Consider the following 12285-nt stretch of genomic DNA (forward strand, 5'->3'; position numbering starts at 1 on the left):
AGTGGAGAAGTAGGCTTAAAATAACAAGGGCATCCAGTCCCAGCATAGAGACTCTTCTGAGGGACTGTGTTTGCAAGAGTGCTAGGAGTTTCTGACTTGCACATGCCACAACTGTGTTTTACTGATGATTTATCAGTCTTTCCATGATAGCAGGAATTGCCCTGCTGCTATTTGGTCTCTATAATGTACTTTAGTTTTAAATTGCCTCCAAGTGCCACCTGTATTTCTGAAGCAAGTATTAGTTAAGTTGAATATAGTCCTCTCTTCTGAATGCAAGGTATGTATTCAGTGTAGGTTCTACATGTGGTGGTGCCAGAGACAATATTTGGTAAGAATAATAGAAAAATAAGGTCCTTTGGATATGGAGAGTTAATCTGCATAGTTTCGATCAGTATTTGCCAGAAAAAGGGAACAAAAATGCGTTAGGGAATGCATGGAACAAAATAAGAAGACTGATAGCATTCACTATAACTTGCTAATAGTCTGGAAGTTGAGAAAACATTATTAATTGTCATTAGATGCACTATGAAATGCGACAGCGAAAGTCCACACCTCTGCCATTTTGACAAACCAAATTCTGCAACACATGCAGTTGTCAGTATGCGGACTGGTTATAGCCTCAGGTAGTAGAAAAATTTATACAAAATAAGCATCAATGATTTTAACTGCAAAATACAGAAAAAAGCTAAATTTCCTGAGGTATGAATTCACATAAGGCTAGATTTATAGAATCAATCAGAAAAATGCAATTTCTGCCTTGAGGATGTTTCCATGTTCTGGTGCTTGGTTTCGTCATAAACTGTGCTGACATACATTTATTTATTTTAAATTGTAAAATGAATAAACTGCAGAAAAACAGCAGTAGGAAAAGTTGCAATGACCTGACAAAATTATTTCAGTTTGACAGTGTCATAACGTAGTATTGAACTGAGAATTTTACTGTATAAAAAAATGAAACATACAAAACAGATTGTAGTATATGCTTTTCATTTAGATTTGATTTTTATTTCCCTAAGATATGTTTTCAAGCATGTAACAAAAGAGCTATCTTCAAGGTTATTGTGGTTTAAATTGAGAGAATTCTGCTAGCAAGATGAAAGTTGGATTGCATTAGCATTTTCTTGTGAACATCCCAGCAAAGGGGTAGGCTGCAGAACAAAAACAACTCCAATTACGTGACTGGTTAGCAAATGAACAGTCAAGAACCTGGCATGAATATATGTTGGACTTTGTTCAGAAGTGTTAATGTTTGATTGTTATATGTTGTGTAATCTGGATATTGTGTTCTCTTTAGTATTGTAATTACATAGTCGTGTTCCATATGTAATTCTGGAGGCCTTTGCAGCAAACAGGAAATAATGTGCTGCTTAATGAGATTTGAACCTTGGTTAAGGTGAAATATGACTGTTATTAACTGTGGCAGCTGTTCATGAGCATCAGCTGTCTGGAGTTTCACTTCATTATGTGTTTCAAGAGTATGGGATGAGTGATGCCTTGTTGCCTAAGCAAGGTGGCTTTACTTGTAAGCAAGAAGAGTTTTCTATGGTATCTCACTGTGCTTGTGGTTTTTGATATGCAGATGAGTAGGATGTTCTTGATTTAACAATGCAGTTAAGACTGACTTCTCAGCAGATGAGATCGCACACAACACAAAATTGATTTCATATTTTGTGATAAAACAGGTTCAGTCTAAGTGACCTGTGACTTGGACTTCAGCTTGTGAAGGACTGTATCCTATGGGAGAGATCCCACTCTGGAGCAGGAAAAAGCGTGAGGAGGAAAAAGCAGCAGGGAGTAGCTATTACCAACTGACCACAAACCTCCATTCCCCATCCCCCTGAGCTGTTCAGGTGGGAAGGAGATAGAAGATTTGGTAGTGAAGGAATGAAGTTGAGCCTGGGAAGAAGAGTGTGGGGGGGGGGGGAAGGTGTCTTTAGTTTGTCTCACCATTCTACTTTTTTAAATTGGCAATAAATTAGAATCATAGAATCATAGAATGGTTAGGGTTGGAAGGGACCTCAAAGATCATCTAGTTCCAACCCCCCTGCCATGGGCAGGGAAATCCTCCACTACACCAGGTCGCCCAAAGCCTCATCCAGCTTGGCCTTGAACACTGCCAGGGATGGGGCATCCACAACCTCTCTGGGCAACCTGTTCCAGTACCTCACCACCCTCAATGTAAAGAATTTCTTTCTTATATCTAACCTAAATCTGCCCTCTTTCAGTTTAAAGCCATTGCCCCTTGTCCTATCACTACACATCCTTGTAAAAAGTCCCTCTCCAGCTTTCCTGTAGGCCCCCTTTAAGTACTGGAAAGCTGCTATAAGATCACCCCGGAGCCTTCTCTTCTCCAGGCTGAACAGCCCCAACTCTCTCAGCCTGTCTTCATAGCAGGCTGAGATTAATTAAAAAAAAATAAAATTTAAATTCAATTTTAAAATTTTAATTAATTTTAAATTAAAACAGTTTTCCCCAAATCAAGCCTTTTTTGCCTGTGACAGTAATTGGTGAGCGATCTCCCTGTCCTTATCTCAACCTACAAGCTTTTCTGTCTTATTTTCTCCCCATCTTGTTGAAGAGGGTGAGTAAGAGAGTGGCTGGGTGGATGTCTGTCAGTCAGCCAAGGTCAAACCTACCACCAGGACAAAAGCCTTTAGATAGCATTTCACCTTTTTGTCTCTGTGGCAATTTGGTCGTCAGGTGTAGTTGTCTCCACTCAAAAGGAGAAATCATACATGTGTAGAAGGACTATTCTCTAGTCACCTGGAAAGCTACTTGAGATGCATCATCCATATGAGTGTTTACATTCTGTGGTTTCCAATGGGGCTTGGAAGATGAAAGGAACATGGAAGTGCTTGGGAGGTTGAGATACAAGGTTTACTGTGTTGATTTGTACCATACATGAGATTATGAAGTCCTGTGACTCAGCAAGATAGGTGAGATTCATTCCTGCCACATTTGAGAGGGCAGGGTCTGACCACATCTATGAAGGTCCTAGCTCAGACTAAAAAGTACTTGATTTTGAATTATTGGATGCATATGTATTCATAGAATGAATTCGTAACAATAGCACCACTCAAAAGATTTCACTTCTTAATAACCAACTTTCTTGTTTCCTCTTAGTCAAGTAGTTGAACAGTTTTGATTGAGGGTTTTGATCTGGAGTAGATGTTGAAGACTTAATTGGATTTGTCATCAGGGTTGCGGTGTTAATGATGGAGTGAAGTGGGTTGTGTAGTTTAATGTCACTCAGTAATATCAGTCAATTGGAAAGCTGTAATCCTACTTTGCAGGAAGAAAATGAGGTTTTTATCTCTATTTTCTTTCTGGTTTTGAATGAAACACCAACTTTTTGGTATGGTTTATGCCAAGAAAGCAAGCAAGATACAGATGTTCAAAGTAACAGCTGAATGGTTAGGGCATTTCATATTGGAAGATCCAGTTTGTCTTGGCTCCAAATCAAGCAGATGCTTCTCACATCATAATCACTGCAGGAGTTGCTTCTGAGTTCTCTCTTGCTTTCATCATCTTCCTCTCCTCATAGAATGAATGATGTTAAATTATTCCACTGTAGGAAACAGTTACCTTATATATAGATGTGTTAAACAAGGTTGGACATAACGTCCATAGGTTAAATAAAATGTCAGTAGGAAATCTCCAAAATAGGTGGAGAATATGGGATAATCTATGCTTTGACAGTTAGTCAAGATAAATTATAATTGGACTTTAATTTTGCTCTGGCCACAGGTATGCTCTCAGCAAGAGTGGGTTTGAGAAATACTACTCTAGAGAGAGTTAGGGCGCAGCCTGCCTTTGGAATATTCTGTTTGAACTTTTAAGACATTCTTAAATTGGCAGAAGTTGGATGACAACTGAGAACAAGACACTAAGCAGTTGAGTATTCTCCATCAGTTGTGGTGACCTAACAGTGCTCAGGAAAAAGTTAACAAGCGGCAACTGAAGCGTGCTGTGCTACTTCGGATCTTGAGCAAGTACCTGATGGTTATGTCAAGATCATACAAGACTGTTTCTCTTCAAAGTTTCATGCAGCATGTTAGGTTAGAGTGACTGCTTGCATCCATGCAGGTAAAATTTTAGAATTGTGCTCAAGCTGAAACTAACCTGAGGAGTGACTGAAGAAGGTACGGAGAACATTACTAGCTGCGGATCGGTGTCTGGGGACTCACCCATGATAAGGGAGTTACCTGCTCCCAGACACGTGTGACCACATAGTTTATAATTGCAACCTACAGCAGTATAATGAGTTACCCAGTAATCAGCTGAGACATCAGGGTGGTGTTAGCAGATGCATTATACTTTGCAGCTGAAGCAGGTTGAGAGAGTTTATCTGATGATTTACCACGACTCAGCTAATGACACATTACTGCACAAATAATTTGACTGAGGAATTGCCATGGGATATGCTAGGAGACAAAATCTAGCCTGTACTGTCAGTGATCCCATTATTGCCAAATGCCACTTCTGTTTCCCTCTGTGGCATTATATGATAGCCTGTTGTTTTTTTTTACATCAGTGTAGGTGGGATTAACAATAGAAGTAATGATTTTTTTCAAAGTGCTGTTTGACACCAATATTAGAGACCTTTAAATTTGCTGTTAGGCTTCAAGGAGATGTTCTGACAAACTCATCCATAATGCAACTTGGGTGAGGAAAAAAAATCACTTGCTCCCTATGGATCATATAAATGTAATCACATTGAAACGAAGTGAGATGCTAAAGCTATGACTACAGTAATTCTGTGAAATTCATGCAGAGTTCACTTTATGCTTAGTCGGATCAATATATCAAATGTGTCAGTTTCTATTTCCTTGGATTTATGCAGGTAGTAATGTTTGAACAAAGACGTGCTACAGCAAAACAAGTATTAATAAATGCAGGCTAATAAATGTCATACAAACCCACTCATTCTCTAGTGGTATGGACAGAAACCTTAACAGAACTTGTTTACTTAGGAAAGGCTGCCAGCAACTTGTTTATTTGACTTAGAAGCACTTGAGTGAAAAGTGATGCCAGCTGGATTTGTTATGTAAATACAACTTTTAACAGATTTTTGAGTATTTTTGGTCTCAGTAGAACAGTCTTAAGTTTGTTAGCTACAGGGATATACGTGTTGTACATATTCATGTTCTGGCATATGATAACACTTACTAAATTTACAGAAAAGAGATGTTTGTGGGGAAATGAGTGGATTCAGTTGACTTCCATGCAATTTTCAGACTGTTCTAATCCCGGTCATACTGGTTGCTGCTTAAACTATGTCTCAATTCTGCAACAAAGTACTAGTTCTCCAAGTCTGAAATATATTGGTGATAATGTGCAATTCATCCATCACTCTAGTCAGCTGCCAATTAAGAATTCAGTAGCATTCCCTTTTATAGTTCTCAGGTTGATGACATGTCCCTAAAGAAAAAAGTTGTTACATTTGCAAGCGTTTCTGAAAGGCAGAGAAGAATTGTAATGTTCAAAAAAATTTATAGATCCAAATCAGTAGCTGAAGTTTAATTAGCCCCTTTAAATTTTGAGCTGATTGTGTGTGAACTTTAATGAAATCCGTAGAGCTCTGCAAAGAGCATGGCTGAGAGCCGCAGCAGAAAAATGGTTAGCCTCTCTTGAAGTCTATGTAGTCCAGACAGTGAAGAGTTTCTTTGCACTATTTCCTTTTTTCTTAATTTCTGTTATTTACCTTGCATCGCCCTAAAAATAATATCCCACTGGCTGTCCCCAGTGAAGCTCCTAATTTGCAGTCACACTAGCCTAAATTTCATATGTAAAAGACCATTATTTACTAGCTTTATAAACAGCAATTAATTTTATTTTCATAAAGCCTTAAATTGAAACATGCACCAATGTTAAATACTCAAATAAATGGTTTAAAAGCATAGAAAATGAAAGGTATGTTTCTGGAGGGACTCAATCCTTTATGTGCTGATAAAATCAATAAAGAGTGCTGGTTTATCTGTTACCTTTAATAGTTAAAGTCTTTAGCCTTCCAAATCAGAATGCTTTTGCTAGAGTCACTTTGAATCTTTCCACTAGTAAGTGAAGGCACTGACAGCCAGTGGTTTTTATTTATCACTTTTTAAATATGAAGAAAGAAACAGCTACCTTCTAAGGTTTAGTATTTAAAACTGTCAGAGAGCCAACCTCATTTGGTAAGACAGATTAGTTTAACTTTCCCTACAAAGACATGGAGACCAGAATGATATGAATACTGATTTGTGCTCTCTCCTTAAAAATATTAAAAGGAAAAGCATTAGAAGATAACTCTAATTTAGTTGTTCCAACAGAATATGCCACCCTGGCTCAGTTACTTTGGCAGGCAAACAATGGTGGGCTTAGCTTTTGCAGTATTAAGTCTAAAAAGATGTAAGCCTCGTGCTTGTTCAGTGCAAGATCTTTCTGGAATAAAATAATACTGAAATTATTCTTCTTCAGATGGTTGTTGAATATGAATGTGGATAGGTCTGTGACTGCCATCTCACCTGCAGTGCTTGGCTTTGAGCATGCTGTAGCATGGACTATTCAACTGGTCACCCATGGCAACGGGCTTGATTTTTTAAAAGGTACTGACGTTGGTAACTTTGCCGGACTGTTTACTTCCATCCCACAGAAGAATGGTAGGTACAGCACTATAGGTATCTACAGTAACTCTAGACAGTTACTAAGGGAACATGCAGATCAACATGCAAATATTAAATGTGCCTTTTGTGTGCATAATCACTTCTTAGAAATACAGTTGAAGAGAACCCTGCCAATTATTTTAGCTTGTTTATTATCATTATATATCGATAGAATCTATGTAGTTTGAAAGAAATTGGTGTATAGCTGAAAATGGGGTAATTCAGAGAGCAAAGGCAAAATAAGTTGTCTGTTACACTTAGAAGGCACAGTCAGTACCTCACTTAATATACTGGTGTTCCTGGTGAGGAGGAACTGTGCAATAGCACTGGTCATATTCACTAGGTCAGGACCGATTCTCAGAAGTTCTCATTATGGAAGCAATAGGCTGAGTTATCACATGTAGATGTTTTCAAAATGAAGGATGCAGTTTACTTTGTGTGCCGTTTAATGCAATCAGGGTAGTGAACAGTTACAATATCACTATCATTGATCACTAAGGTAAAAAAAAGAAGTCACTTATTTGCATATTCATAGTTATAGTAGAATTGAAAGTAGGTTAATTGTTGCTTTCAGTTTCAGTCATTTGAAATGTGGATGCTTACAAAGGAAATCTAGTAACTGCTCATCAAGTGCTGCCCCTGTCAATCCATCTAATAGCTCTATTCCCGTTCCCTTTTCCTCCTTAAAATATTTTAATCACTGGGATAGCTGTAATCAGTTAATAAATTAAAAATACTTATAAATGTATACAGTGTAAAAACTTTTTAAAACAAGATTAAGCTCTTGAGAACTTGAAACGGAATATTCTACTGCACGCTTTTATTAAGGAACTACTACACACTACAAAGAATGGTTGGTTGGCTGGCAGGAACTTAGAGAGGGCTTGAAGTTTGCATGGGACTACTTCTAACAACTCACACATAAATATATTTTTAAAAACTCCACTTCATTGTTTTATGGACAAGAACCTGAAAAGTGAGAGATCAGACCAGGATTTATTCTACAAGTTTCCTGGACAAGGAATTTGCTATCAAGCAAAACCTAATTCTTATAATTTAAGGAAACAATTCCACTTACCTGGAATTGGAGGTAATGAGTGACATACTCAAGAACTATTAAATTTTGGCTAAATCAGTGCCTGTTACTAATCTGTGAATCTATGAACTTTTCTATTTAGGTTTATCTCAGACAAGGAAAAGCTTTTGGCAACAGATTTTTTTATAGCATTAAGCCTTCCATAATGATCTTAGTTTGAGAATATTGTGCCTACATAAGTGCAGATGACAATGTATATAAGTAAAGCAAGAAGGGATCCAAGCAGGACAATTAGATGAGGTGTTATTTTTCAGTAAACTTAAAACCACTTGGCAGGAGAAGACATAAGAAGTTTCAGACAGCTTGTATAATTATATTTTCATGCAGTAAGGAGCAAAAAGTAAGTACTGAGAAAGATAATGCCATTTGAAAATGGTTGTGTGCTCATAAGTGTTCAAGGCAACATAATATGTATGTACAGTAAAAGTGTAGCTCTACAAGGAGACTATTCACGTGCTTATAATGAAGTACACATTCTTGTACTTCAAAAGCAATTGTAATATTGTTCATTAACATGACTGCTCTGTTCTCGGGCTGATCTCCAAGTTCTGTTATTCCTTCAAAACAGGTGAAGAAAATACCAAGAATTAGTCAGCTGGTGACTTAAGGGCCAGGCAAAGCTTTTGAGTAGCCAGCTGTGGCTTCCGTGTTGGGATTACCTTGAGGGACTGGCTGTGCTAATGGGAAGGCGTCTGTGCGAGAACTCGAGCTCAAGTGGAAACAGGTCACTATGGTGCACAGCAACATACACACACCAAATTAAGTAGTAGGAGTCCCCTGTCTATGATCTAGTCTCCAAAGTATGTCAGAGACATCTTCTGGCTTGTGGCTACAAGCTGTTGCCATGACCTGTGGAAGGTTGCTAAGTTGCAGGCTGTTTACACACTCACTCTAGACTGCAATTCCTATTTTCAAGGGTTTCTTTATGACTGAATGAAAACAGTGTTTCTTCCTCAGCAAGGATTATTTGTGTGTCAGGTAAGTGAATTCAGTGTAGCTTGCCAAATCAGCTGAAATAAAGTTTCTTTTAAAGAGAGACAAGAAATGCACAGTTGAAAAATTGGTAAATACATGAAACGAAGAGGATGAGGAAGCAGCAGCAATGTATTGGATTGATACACTGATACAGCAACATATTCAAATAAGGAAAGAAGCTAACACAGTAGATACTCTCTACACTATTATCCACTTGGGCATTAAATCTACTTCTTTATTAGATTTGGCTGATGACACAACCTCTTACTATTTTGTGTGTGTGGTGGGACTGTCTGGTAGGAAGCAGGGTGGTTTCTGCAATTTTTTTTTTTTTCTGCTGTCACTTTATCTAGACCTTAAAGATAAGTTGTTGATCTAAAGATAACTTCTGGATTTTTTTTTGAGCCAGTTTCCTTCTAAGAAAAAGACTTTGTTTTATGTTTTAATATAATTGAAGAAAGAAATTGATTGGTACAGTCAGTCACCAATAAGTTGGATTTCTTGTATTATGAGGAACATATAATAACCACTGAGAATCTCATACTTCAATAAATAATCATCTCTCTACATTTTATCCTCTGTTCCCTTTTCTGTTACACAGGTCATGACTTGAGGGATAGCATCCCTCAGTCTGTGCTTACTTTTTAAAAAAACTGTCTCCACAAAAACCTCAAGGTACTTTGCAATCATCGAATCTTTACTCTCCTACAGGAGTTCAAACAACCCCTCCAAGTAAATCCTTGGCCTCTCTTCTGTTCCTTTGGGACAGGCAGAAGAGCCACGTTGCTGTTAGGGCTACCAGAACTTCGGGTTTGCCTGGGGATGTGTTACCCTGGTGCAGACACTCCACAGATATGGGAGGGTCCCCCCAAGAACTCTGAGGGTCACTTTGAAGTAGGAAAGCAACTGCGTGCTGGGCTTACCTGCCTGTTTGTTGGTACCTGGGCATTGATGAGGCTGATACAGCATAGTGAAAGGGCCCTCTGCTGAAATATGTTGGGACTTTCTCCCACCCCCAAGACATCTGAGGCTGGGGAGGATGCAGAGAAGGCTTTAGATTTTTATTGGATTTTGATAAAAACAACTTACTAGAACAGTTATTCCTGTACATGTTCCTGCAATGTTTACTGTAATGTTATTGCATATTTATTCTGCCTAGTTACTTCTAAAAATAGCAAACTTTTTTTTTCAGTTAAGGAACTACGCTATACAAAACCTTGTGCAAAAGTGAAAATAATCTCCTGTAGTGTCCTACCTGTTATTACAGTATAATTCCCCAACGCAATTCCTAAAATGGTCAGTCAAGCCACAACTTCTGTAGCTTAGCCTGCATAAAACTCTGCTACTAGCACTAAGCAGCTAAAACAGTTCATGTCGTTATCGCTGCTCCGACACAGCACTAAAAACTAACACGAGAACAGCAGTGGTGATCTGGTAACAGGTTCTTAAATCACTTAGCCTTCTTTCAGTCTTCGGACTATAATGGTAAAATCTCAGCTTTTCTTTTCTTAGCTGCCGTACTGTCAAATTAGAACAGTGAGAGCATTAGTTCATACTTCTATTAGCATTATCACAAGAAGGACAGATAGACTTCAGTTAGAAGGTCTGGGTCCATAGATCACTGATTAGCTTATACTGTTAATCAACGTCATCAACTTTCACTTAAAACAGTGGTCTTAAATTCTTTGCATTAAAAGTTATTTTTATATGTAGTTCAATCTCTTTGAAGAAGCATAGGCTAAATTTTTCAGCAATGAACATTTTACCCAAATCACTAATACACCTAAATCAGCTTACCACATAATATGTTTTCCCTTTACAAGCAAGACTGTACAGCGTTCTGCCTTTCTCTTTTCTATAATTAGCACAAACATTTAGAAATTGCAGTAACACTTTCTGTGTATCTTTACAAGAAAGAAAATGACCTAAAAAGGGAAGAAAGGCTAGTCTAGGAAGGAGCACAGCTAATCTAAACATCACCCACAACTTGCAATCAAGGACAACCCCCCACCTCTCCTCCCTTCTCCAACCAGATCCTTTCAGTATTTATGTTTTGTTTTTGTTTTTCAACCTCTGTCTTCACTACAGATTTCCCTACTTGGAAATATTATCGTTTGACATCCCTGTAAAGCAACAACAGATAAAGCTGTGCCAAGCAGCAAACTGACCCGTGCTGTAAAAGTTTGTAATCAGTAACGAACATGTGCGCTACAGACACAGGCTACCCCGACATGGAAGTATTAAGTTCATTTGTCATTTCAGCAGCGTTCACGTTGTTCAGACAGCTATTTCTATACCTAGTAGACACTTTTCAAATATGAAAATTGTGAAGAAAAATTTGACTTTCCACTTGGAAAGTTGAATTTTGGGCTGCTGTGTACTGTCAAACCTCTTAATTAGTGTCTTTACTGTAATTTCAGCCAATAATACTCATCCAAGCTTCCTGAAAGTAACAAATGGTTCAAAACTCTGAGTTCACAAAAATACAGAATAATTTTACACCAGGAAGAGATAGTATAAGAAATGAGAGGGACTTCTGTAGCATAAGAAAACTATAAACATATATTTCCTGACTGTTTAATCATCCACAGCAGAGATTTGTATGAACACAGAATGTCAGCATTAGTGTTTCAGTAGGGCCCTACATAGAAAGTTAGATTTTTGATTTTGCAAGATTTTAGTGCACAGCAACAAAAAATCCCTTCAAACGTATAAATATAATCACAGCTCCAATTCCTGCAGATTCAAACTTCTCCTTAGAAGCCTTTTAGCTACAGCAATTAGGCAGAAACTGAAGACATAACTGTTGTTAAGTTGGTACACAGCCTCGGTGATTCCTCCTGTGAAATCTCCACCATCTGCACAAATTTTGCATAATAAGGCAGACATAAAGGCTAATTAGCTGGAAACTACATAAGGCTAGACCTATCTGTACAATTTAGGAGAAATCCCACAAAGCAATTGATTCTTGCAGAGGTTGTGATCTCTAGAGCCCCTTCTTGGATATTAAATGCAGTGGAAAAATAATCAAGTCTTTTTCATTCCATTATTCCCATTTAGTCAGTTAGAAACATGGTCAGCATTGACAAATACCTGGGATGGTACCAGTGACAATAAATTGAAGGTGTTAAAATAAATCTGGCACTAAGCATCACTTTGTTGCTAGTTTACTGTTAGATTTGAGGTAGGTGGAAGCTTCTGCTCAGAAAATGCTGTAGGTTGAGTATATTGCTAGATCCTAAACAGCTGTTGAGGACACAAAGGCACAACATTTATTATTATAATTTGGACAGACTACTAAAATGGTAGTTTGCTCTCATAGAAACAAACAGTTAATGATAGTTTCTGGGACAGTTAAAAGCAACTTGATTATCAACGTTTTGGCCCCTTTATGCCAAAGCTTTTTTTGATAGGACCTGTAAGGCTTGCCAAGTTGGAATGATGATTTAATAGGAAAAAAAAAAGAAACAGTCATGTTTAATTTTGTGGCTGTAAAAGATGAATGGATTACAAGGAAGGCTTTTAGGTTTGAGAATAGTGTTGAGGACTGCTGGGGAAGAGCACTGGTCAGGC

This window comes from Tauraco erythrolophus, chromosome 2 (assembly GCF_009769465.1).
Source record: "Tauraco erythrolophus isolate bTauEry1 chromosome 2, bTauEry1.pri, whole genome shotgun sequence".
Classification (NCBI taxonomy): Eukaryota; Metazoa; Chordata; class Aves; order Musophagiformes; family Musophagidae; genus Tauraco; species Tauraco erythrolophus.